Source organism: Sorex fumeus, unplaced genomic scaffold, assembly GCF_029834395.1.
Source record: "Sorex fumeus unplaced genomic scaffold, SorFum_2.1 ptg000008l, whole genome shotgun sequence".
NCBI lineage: Eukaryota > Metazoa > Chordata > Mammalia > Eulipotyphla > Soricidae > Sorex > Sorex fumeus.
The window spans coordinates 23,205,625-23,216,551 of record NW_026606065.1 but is presented as its reverse complement, the minus strand read 5'-3'; positions in this window follow the sequence as shown (position 1 = coordinate 23,216,551).

Sequence of the window (10,927 nt, the reverse complement as noted above, 5' to 3'; positions counted from 1 at the left end):
CATTGCCAAGGGCTTTTCCCTATCTACCTGCCTACCTCACTATGAGGGGGTCTTTTTTCAGTTTGTGGGCAGGAAGCTGGTGTCTCTACCTACATAGGACCATCCCTAGAAGTGACAGAGATGCAGTTCTGCCCAGCCTCCTGTAGCCCTGTGTCAGCCCCCAATGCTCTGCCTGTTGAAGTTCACACAAGTGACTGGTCACACACCTACAAGATCCCGTTTTCCTGACAACAACACACGGATTAGGGACAAGTTTTCTTGTTGCTTCAAGTCAAGGAATTGAAGCCTTCTTTTCAACGATTTGGAAATCAGAATTTACCATCGAAACTGAGGGTTCTCCCTTTATTCAATGACAGCTGGGACGAAGGTCGTCTGCATTTGAGAATTCTTCGAAGAATCTAATTTTAATCTGAATGGCAGCTATCGGGACGATTGCCCATTGATTTCACAAGAATCACATGAAAATGTCCCAAATTCTAAAATCTTAAGGCTTGTGCTACCAAGATGTATACAGCAATAGAGTAGATACAGTTCTTATCAGCTGGCAGCTAAGACATCTGGACGATAGAAGCAGACAGGATTATCTGTGCTTGTGCCTAAGAGAGAGCACGTGAGGCAGGCGGGAACCAGACAGACTCCATGGCAAAGGGGGAGAAAACACCCCTACAAAATCATTAGTCTTTAATAGGTGGAAATGGGACATATCAATTATAGAGGAGAGGCAGGAAAGAGAAGACTGTGGCTAAGGTGTTTCGCCTGGCGACCGGCCAATCCAGCACAGCATACGGTCCCCCTCCTCCTCCCCTCCCAGGTGACCCCTGAGCCAGAATCAGGAGCAAACTCAGAGTAATATTGAGGTTGGTGGGCCCCATGGGTAGCTCCTGTGAAGTGGGGAGGAGAAAGACGGTCACTTTCTTCTGATCTGCCTCTGCTACCCGCGACCCAGGTTTACTGGGTTCCTGTCTTGCCTCACAGAAAGGAATTTCAGGAGTAGTAGACAAGCAGTGAAATTACACAGTTTTTATTTGGAGGTTTTGAAGGGAAGAAGGAAGAGAAAATGGGAGAGAGTGGAGAGTATCGCGCTCAAGAGGGAACCCGGGCTTCTCTGTGGGTGAAGAGACCCCTACACACACCCCAGCATTAGACAGGAAAGCATGAAAGTCCACATCTCAAGAGGGGAGATGCAGGTGACACATGTGTTCAGGCACCACATGTGCTCAGCCACGTGGGTGCAAGCAGCACAATGGGTTTGGCCAGCATATGTGCACCCTTCCTTTGTTCAAGGTGGCTTTTACAGGCTCTTCTCAGGTTGTCTTGATCTGGAACATTCAGGAGTCTTCTCAGGGCTGAATCACTAAAGTTAATGGGATTAAGGGAGAGGGTCCAGGGTTTGAGGAACTTCTTGGGGAGGGCTCCAATCTCCTCAGGGTCCACCCGGAAGGTCTTAGCAGTCTCTGCTTTCCATATCCACAGGGCGGATCAGCCTTAGAATTTTTGTTACCCTAAGCTTCATTCCAGAGGGCCTTTCCCTGTCTAGCTGCCTATATCAATATGACCCCACAACTAACTAAATTACACAAGAAATGCCATTGAAGAGATCCAGGGTGAGGTATATACTGGACTCAAGGAAACATAAAATCAAGCCAGGAACTGCTTGTTGGCAGTTAGTAATAAAAATTCAAACGTGCTAGCTATTATCCACATCTTCCCTGCACTGGGGTTGCAATATTGAACAGCAGCCGCAGACTCTGGTGTGGTGATGTTTATCGACAACCTGGGACAGAGAGGAGGAAAGCAAATAATTACAGAAACAAATTAGTTACTGGACTAAGTGCACAAAGAAAGCAAAGTGCTAAGGGGAAAAGCCCTGTGGATTCAGGGAAGGCATTTTAATCCGCAAGCCAGCCGGGACAGTGGAGGAACAGAGGAAGGCTGGAATGAAGAAAGCCCGCAGAGGAGAACCAGGGATTTTGGGTGGAGCAACGTCTCATTGGAAGAATTTAAAGTGGTTGGAGTTCAGACAAAAGCCAGAGACGGGTGGGGTCTGATCTCAGATGTTAATTTAATGGTTAAAGGGGCTGATAGGCCCTAAGTGGGCACCCACTCAGATTGGAATTGCATTTTTAAAATGCCAGATTGGGAATAAAGTTGGAGAAAATGATAGACTTGCTGCCAGTCGAAGGAAGAGCTTATCTAAGGACAGATAATGCACCAAGAAAAGATTGTAAACACTTAAAACATTTAAAAACTGCAAATTTGGGGAGAGAATATACTGGGGAGAGAGTGTAGTGAGTATGGAGCTTGCCTTGCTAGCAGCTGACCCAAATTTGGTCCTTGGCACCCATTGATACCTCAAGACTCTCCAGGAGTGATCCCTGAATACAGAGCTGGGAGCAATCCCTGAGCACTGTCGGGTGTGTGTGTGTGGGGGGGAGGGCGGGGTGTAATCCTGCAAAGTTTGAAGGTCAGGCAGAGACATTTAAATAAGTAGATCAAGAGAGTTAAGGGAAGACAATGAACTTTGGCCTTGCCAAAAAATGATGGATTTGTTCTTCCAACTCAGATGCAACCTTCCCTCCTAAAGAGTCTTCACAGATCCATGAGGCTGATGGCCGCCATGTTCTGAAGCTCACAGTATCCACTTTCCCCCCTTTTCTTGAAAAACTTATGTCATTTATTTACAAGTGATAGGCTGGAGCGATAGCACAGCGGGTAGGGCGTTCGCCTTACACGCGGCCAACATGGCCGACCCGAGTTCGATTCCTCCGCCCCTCTCGGAGAGCCTGGCAAGCTACCGAGAGTATTCGATATGCCAGACACAGTAACAACAAAGTCTCCAATGGAGACGTTACTGGGCCCGCTCGAGCAAATCGACGATCAACGGGAGGGCCTTTACCTTTACCTAGCACAGCGGTAGAGCGTTTGCCTTGCGTGCAGCCAGCCCGGCAGAGCTGGGTTCGAGTCCTCCGCCCCTCTTGGAGAACCCGGCAAGCTACTGAGAGTATCTTGCCCACACAGCAAAGCCTGGCAAGCTACCCACGATGTATTCAATATGCCAAACACAGTAACAACAAGTCTCAAAAAAATGGAGACGTTACTGGGCCTGCTCAAGCAAATAGATGAACAACGGGAGGACAGTGATAGTGACAAATTTTACTTTGTCACCGTGATATTACACCGTGATATTATTTGTGATTGGGTTTCAGGCATACAACGTTCACCACTAATTTCTTCACCAGTGACCACTTTCTCTCCACAAAAGCCCCCCTCCCCCTCATTTGCCTTCTCCCATTTGTCTCTCCAGACCAGTCTGTCTCTATGAGAGGTGCTTTTTAAAATTTTTTTTATATGTTTTGGCCCTGTGGTTTCCAATGCTATTACTAATACAGTTTCACGCATGATGCTGCACTATCTTCAGCACCACCTCCTCCACCCAGCTGGATACTCCCTTCACCACCATCCCTTATTCTTTTTGAGATGCTCATCATTTTCTAATACTTGCTTTTCTTCCACAAACATGACATTTCTATACGACTATAAGCTTTAATGTCAAAATCTCTTTCTTATCCGTCTTTGAAACACCAAAACTCTTGGGAGAGCAGCACATAAAAAATACTGAGTGTTTTGTCAAGAGAGAGAATCTAACTGGTGGACCAGTTGGATGGAATAGCTGTGTGCAAATGGGACTGCTTTAGGCAGAGAACACACGCCAGCTACAGAACACTGCAGAGTGACTCGTGGGATACAACGCGGGAATAGCAGGAAAAGAACTGAAGGACTCTCAAAGGAGAATTGAGATTTTGATGATCTCATCCCATCGTATCACTTAAACTTTTTAAAAAAAATTTAAAATTATTTATTTTTATAATTTTACTTTACAAAGTTGTTCCTAATAATTTATCAAGGGTGTTGGAAGGATCCTCCCAGGATGGGAGATGCATGCTGAAATTAAGTAGACTCTAGACCAAACATGATTGCCACTCAATGCCTCTTTTGTAAACCACAGCACCCAAAAGGAGAGAGAGAACAAAAGGGAATGCCCTGCCACAGAGGCAGGGTGGGATGGGGAGGGATACTGGAAGCCGTGGTGGTGGAAAATGGGCACTGATGGAGGGATGGGTACTTGATCACTGTATAAGTGAAACCCAAGAACAAAAATCTGTAAGTCTACAACTGTAACTCATGGTGTTTCACTAATAAAAAAAAATTCCAACACCAATCCCACCACCGTTATACCTTCCCACCACCATATTTCAAATGCTTCCACCCTGACCCACAAGCCCTGCCCCCAAGTAGGTGGGGAGGTGTAATGGTGATGGGATTGTGATTGAAGGGTTTTTTCTCCCGGAGCTCTGTTGGGGGCAGTGAGGGGAAATCACTTGTCCCCTTTTGGGTTGCCCCATTTTAGACAGCTTTCACTTAAATTTTTTTTATAAACTATGATACCTTCATTTACTCATCTAGACTTTGCCAAATCTATAGATTCCTCAACTGATGTGGCTTCCATCCTACCTTGGTCTCTACCCAGGTCCTTTGATGTCGTTCCCAAACATGATGGCTCAGATTTTGGTTTTGGCTCTTGCATGTGTTTGGTTCCCTTATCCCGTCTTTTCTTCCCTTGTCCCCTACAGAACCTCCAAACAAGTTTAGGTCTTTATGACGGCTATGTTTTAAATCTTTTCTTATCTCCCACTCTAGCCATGCTTATTGGACATATTTCATCTGGAATGATTTAGCAGCTCCTGCCTCAATGCCTTTTGTCTTCCTGTGTCCAGCTCTTCAGTAGCCAGTAACTTGTAGGAGGCCAGAAGGTAACGTTCAATTCTTACAGCCTTGCAATACTTCTGTTTGCTTTTAGAATGAAACCAGGACTCCAAACTTGGTTGCCACCTGTCTCATAGGTCAAACCTGAATCTTTCTTCCCATTCCACCGTCCACCTAGCCCTCAAAGCTGGGGTTTCATGAAAGTCAGTCTTAGTACCCCAAGGCATATACTAGGTTGACCAGCTTCTCACCTCTGCAAAGAGAAGAGCAAACGAGCCAAATGAGAAAACAGCGGCTCAGATCACTTCCTGTGGGACCTGACTCTTGGTTTTCCTGGGTGAAAAAGGCTTCTGCCCTCCTAAGTAGTTTAGTTGTCACCTGGACCCTGAGCCCTGCTTTTAGGCTTCACCCCCGCTGTCTCCTAGTCCAGAGGTCACTCTCGTTAAAGCCTCCAAGAGTTGGCTCCTTCAGCTCAAACTCTTAGAAAGTGAAAGAAACACCCCCCACTCCACTAGCTCTCCCACTTTTATTATTTTTTAAATTTTTATTTATATATATTCTTAATTTATTAGTTTATTTTAATGAACCATCATGAGATACAGTTACAGACCTACAAACTTTCATGATTGTGTTTCAGTCAAACAATGATTGAGTACCCATCCCTCCACCAGTGCCTATTCTCCACCACCAATGTTTACAGTATCTCTCCTGCCACCCCCACCCCTTCCCACCCACTGCCTCCATGGCAGGCACCTTTCCTATTACTCTCTCTGTCCCTTTGGGTGTTATTGTTGGCAATATAGGTAGTAAGCGGCCACCATGTTTGGTCCATAGTCTACTTTCAGCCCGCTTTTACCCTCCCGAGCGAGCCGTTCAGCATCTTAAGGGCATCATCACCTCTTTCCTTCATGGCCATCTTCCTTTTCTGTCTTACCGCTGACACCATCAATGGATCCACTTTTGCTTTATTCCCTTTAACTAAAGGGTTTTAAGTGATAGCACAGTTCGATGGGCACACATGTAGCTCTCTCTGTCTCCATCATGACTATGAGCCTTAGTGTTGCTCTGATAGAAGAGAGTAACTCACCCAGCCAACTTTGAGATAGTACATTCTTCCACAGCTCCTGCCATCAGCTCTGATTTAAAGAAAAATAATCCCTCTTTCCTGTGGCCTCTCTTTTCCATTCTTTCTTATGACTGGCACCTGGGATCACACCTTTGGAGCATTGATGGAAGGACCCCCATCGATGGCTTTCCTGAGGGCTTTTGACCCTGCTTGGCCTCCTGGCTCCAAGTGTCTGAATCAATTATAAGTGCCTCTTGTTTCTTCTTCCACTTATGGTAACAAGAATGACAAACTTTAGACTCTTCTTTCATTGTCTAATTTGTATCACCCAGTGGACTTGTCTTCTCTGCTCTGCCTTTGTCCTTCCTTCCTTGGAAGCTCCAGGAATATTCTAATGCTATACTGATTATTGTACCCTTGATCACTTGATCACTTGATCACTTGACATCCTGTTACTCATCAGGGCAGCCACACGATCTTTTGATGTCCCGTGGAATCCAGTCAGTAACGGCTCTAGTCCAGCAGTCTTCTCCAAATCTCATTATGTATCCAGCCCATCTGATTTTCGACACCTTGGAAAATGAGACAGCGTCCCTGATTCTTGGCCATTGATGGAGTTTGGAACTCCAGATTCTTTCTCTTATAATGAATCTCTCATTGTACCCTATCTCATCTAAATGCTTGGGATGTCAGTACGCCCACCAACAATATTGGCAATAGGGCATGGCCTTCCAACCTCTTGGATTACCCAGACTAGGCTGGGTTAAGTTGTGGCAACAAGTGTCTTCAGAGATCAGTGACTGCTGAAAGTAGGTAAAGGAACAAACATGATAATCTATCAGTATCTGCATTGCAAACCATAATACTCCAAAGGAAAGGGGGGGGGTGGGGAGAAGAGAGAAAGAGAGACAGAGAGAGACACACAGAGAAGAGGAAGTGAGAGAGGGAGGGAGAGAGAAGAGAGAGATAAAGATAGAGGGAGAGAGAGAAAGAGAGAGGGAGAAGAGAGAGAGGAAAGGAAAGAGAGAGGAAGAAAGAGAGAGAGAGGGAAGGAGAGAGAGACAGAGGGAGATGGAGGGGGTTGCCAAGCACCTGCTGTAGAGTAGAAGTGGGGCAATGGTGTGAGGGAAACTGGAGACACTGGTGGTGGGCTGGGTTTTGGAACATTGTATTGACTGAAACCAAATCATGAATAGCCTTGTAATTGTGAATCTCATGGTAATTCAATTAAAAAAAATTGGCGTCTTATGAGAAAGGAATCAATTCTCCTCCAGGGCAAACTGGGAATTTGGTGCATTAAATTCTAGGACCAGCTGGCACTGCAATTTTCACCTGGGAAGCTGAAATGTGGGATTCCCACTCATTTTATAGGTCAGAGAAAACCACCTCATCACACATGAATCTTGGATTAGGCATCTGCACCTCACTGCTGGCCTGGAGAAAGGAAAATGCCTGGGGTGAAGTGCCAGGTCCTCGCCATCTCTGAGCTCTCTTGCTAGACACTCCCCTGGTGTTTGGGTCAGTAGTTTTAAGCTAGAATGCTTATCTGCAACCACAAGGAGGGCAGGGGAAAACATCTGGCTAATATTTAATAATGTAATTCCAGCAGAAGATCTGAATCTTAGCACTTGCTCTTTGATTCTTATTACTAAGAATTAGTAATATGAATTATTACTAAATCCCGGCAGAAGATCTGAATCTTAGCAATTGATCTTTAATTCTTATTACTAGAAATTAGTAACAAGAATTGTTTCCCCCTGGCTCCTGGCTTGACTTTAGGCTTCCTGGATTCTTGAGCATACCCCATCCTCACATTCTGCCTCTTCAGTGGCATTTCTTCTGCAATTGATACTCTAGAGTTTCCAGCATGCTACTATTTATAGACTTAGCTAGTCTGAAGTGGGTCTGCTTTTGTGGGTGAAAAGGAGACACACTACTCTCGAGCTCAGAGATTCTTTGAAGGGTGGACCTCCCCCATCTCCCCAGTGCTTCCAGGAGCGTGGCAGTCACACCCACAAACTGCCTCTGGTGCCACAGAAACTCATGAATGGCCATCATCCAGAGATGCAGAAATAAATCTCTCAGAAGAGAGCAACACGAGAGTAGCATGCCACAGAGATGCCTCTGGTCCCCAACGTCACCATCCAGTTAAAACAAAAATTGGATTAACCTCAGCTATATAACTGTATTTAAAATTTTAGAATTCCTGGAGCAACATTTCATACTCTACACCACTGATGTGCCAAGAGAAGCATACCACATTTGATAGGATGTAAAGTAGAAGGTAACCAATCTTGGGGAGAAAAAAAAATATATATATATATGCACACAGGCTCAACCATTAACAATATGCTAGCAATCTATTATATAAGGGCTTAAGGGCTCCAGGATAAAATACAACAATCTTCACACACTTTCCTCTAAGGAAACTATTTTGGATCATTTTTAATGGATTATTTATAACAAGCAATGCAAAATAATTTTTTCTTTTCTTTTTTTTTTTTTGCTTTTTGGGTTATATCTAGCAATGCTCAGAGGTTACTCTGGGCTCTGCACTCAGAAATTACTCCTGGCAGTGCTCGGGGGACCATATGGGATGCTGAAGATCGAACACAGGCCTGCCACGTGCAAGGCCAATGCCCTACTCACTGTACCATCACTCCAGCCCCGCAAAATAAATTATTCAGGTCCTGCTTTGGGCACAGGATTTGGGGGTCAGGGTGGAAATATTCTAAATATGGTGGTGGGAAGGAGCAATGATGGTGGGATTGGTGTTGGAGTATTAAATGTAATAAATTATTGTGAACAACTTTATAAGAATTAAATTAAATTAAAAAAGAGAAATGCTTTGCTTTGGTCAGATTCTCTAGGAAGTCGCAGGTGCTGAGGCTACACTGTGGTGTCAGAGCATCCGTTCTACGTTCTGTTCAAGAAATCCGGGTTTCTGGTGGAGACTTTGTTCTCTTCCACTCTCGTCACAGACTGAGTGAGGCCCCAGGAACAAAATGCTGGTTCTTTCGCTAAGTCTCAGGCAATCCATAGTGGTCACGTGCAACCATCCTCTCAATATATTTTTTTCAGAACAAATGTTGGCAATTCTATTATGAAAAGTACGAGTTTCATGATGGAGACGTTACTGGGCCCGCTCGAGCAAATCGATGAACAACGGGAGGACCATGTGACCGTGACCCAGAGTGCCGAATCCCTTTGCAGGTAACCCACAGAGCCGTCAATGGCTTCTAGCATCTTCCAGCCCTTTATATGGCCATGATTTGATCTGAAGGTGAAGGTTGTATGGAAATGTTAATGACGACTAAATGCTACATTCTGTCTCCGTGGAAAAACAATTTATTACAGCAAAGCACATAGAACTGCAGTGAGATCAAAATAGAATTCCATAAGGACTGGGTTTAATAAATAGAAAAGTGGAGTTGTTTGAAAAAGACTTTTCTGAATTTTAAACATTAGCCTGGCGATTCATTTATGACGCGGAAAACAACCTAACTAAGGTGCCATTGTGCTCCTGCCTTATATGCCCATCCCTGGAGCCTGCTCCAGTGTAACACAGTGATGTCTCCCTTTCGCCACGTGCATCTGCGTTTGGGTGTAGTTTGATAGAGAATCTGTTTCAGGGCCAAATGATTCACCCGACTCTGTAATGCCAGGCCATTTCTGCATCATTTGGAGAAGATAACTGATATATAGTTTTTTGCTTTTTGTTTTTTTGGGTCACACCCAGTGATGCTCAGGGGTTACTCCTGGTTCTGCACTCAGGAATTACTCCTGGCGGTGCTCTGAGGACCACAGGGGATGCTGGGAATTGAACCAGTGTTGGTTATGTGTAAAGCAAACACCATACCAGCTGTGCTATCCCTCCAGCCCCTGATAACTGATATTTTTTAAAGAGATGTTATTACCTTTCTTCTTGGTCCCACCCAACCTGGCAGGGGGTGTGTGTGGGGGGTGGGGGGTGGGAGAAGGAGCAAGTCAGCATGCCCGGGTTTTTTTGTGACAAGGGGTTCCTTCCTGTTGAGAATCCCAGTCCTCTCTCCACCCAGGTCCTGGGGCTGGTGAGAGAGTCAGCACAGCAGGTGAGAAACTCGCCCTGCAAAAAGCTGCAAAAAGCTGATGCAGGCTTGAGTGCTGGTACCCCAGGTGGCCCCACAAACCCCTCAGGAGTGATCCCTGAGCACAGAGCCAGCTGGAAGCCTTGAGAACAGCCAGGTGTGGCCCCAAACAAACAAAAAATTAAAATAAAATTATTGTTTTCAAAAGATACGAGTTTCCTTATTTTCATCATTGCTCTCCCATATGAAATAACAGTTATCCCAGAAAGCTAAGAAGACACAAAGAAAGAGAAATGCTACCTTAAAGATTATCACTCTGCAGAGTCTATTTATGTTCTTTTGTCTGTGTGCTTATAAACACATCTTAAAAAGCCATAAACAAATGGTAATTTACACCATTAGGGAAAAGGCCCATGTACCCCCACTAGAGAGACAGCTCAAGCAGTACAACACACGCAAGGGCAGGGGTCACCAACGGGGCTCCAGCTGCCCCAGCCAAGCTCCCCTGGGGATGGCCTTGATGGCCCTGAGTCCCTCTGGGTTGGTGTGTGGCCTCAGCCTGCATGTAACCCCTGCAAAGTAGCATAAAAGCAAGGAGAAGGAGGGAGGGAGGGGGGGGGGGAGAGGGAGTGAAGGAAAAAGAGGGAGAGAGAGAGAGATGGGGAGGAGGTGAAAGAGAGTGAAGGAGAGAGGTAAGGAGGGAGGAGTGGGCTGGAGTATGTGTCTGCATGCAGGAAACCCAATTTTTATCCCAGAGCATCGCCCTCAGTGACTCTAAGCACGAAGTTGGGAGGCACCCCTGAATGCCACTGGTGTGGCCCTCAAATAAAAATAGGATAAAACTGAAAGATCAAGATCTCCTCCACTTCCCTTTGTCCATTAGATAATGTTCTACACAATTTTAATTACTGCATCAAATGTTATTTTTGTAAACATTTAATCTAAACAAATAAAAAATGGAAGGAGAAATTATTTTTTTCTTGAATCCCTAGGTGGGAAAGTGTGTCCTGGGTATTTTATTTACTGATCA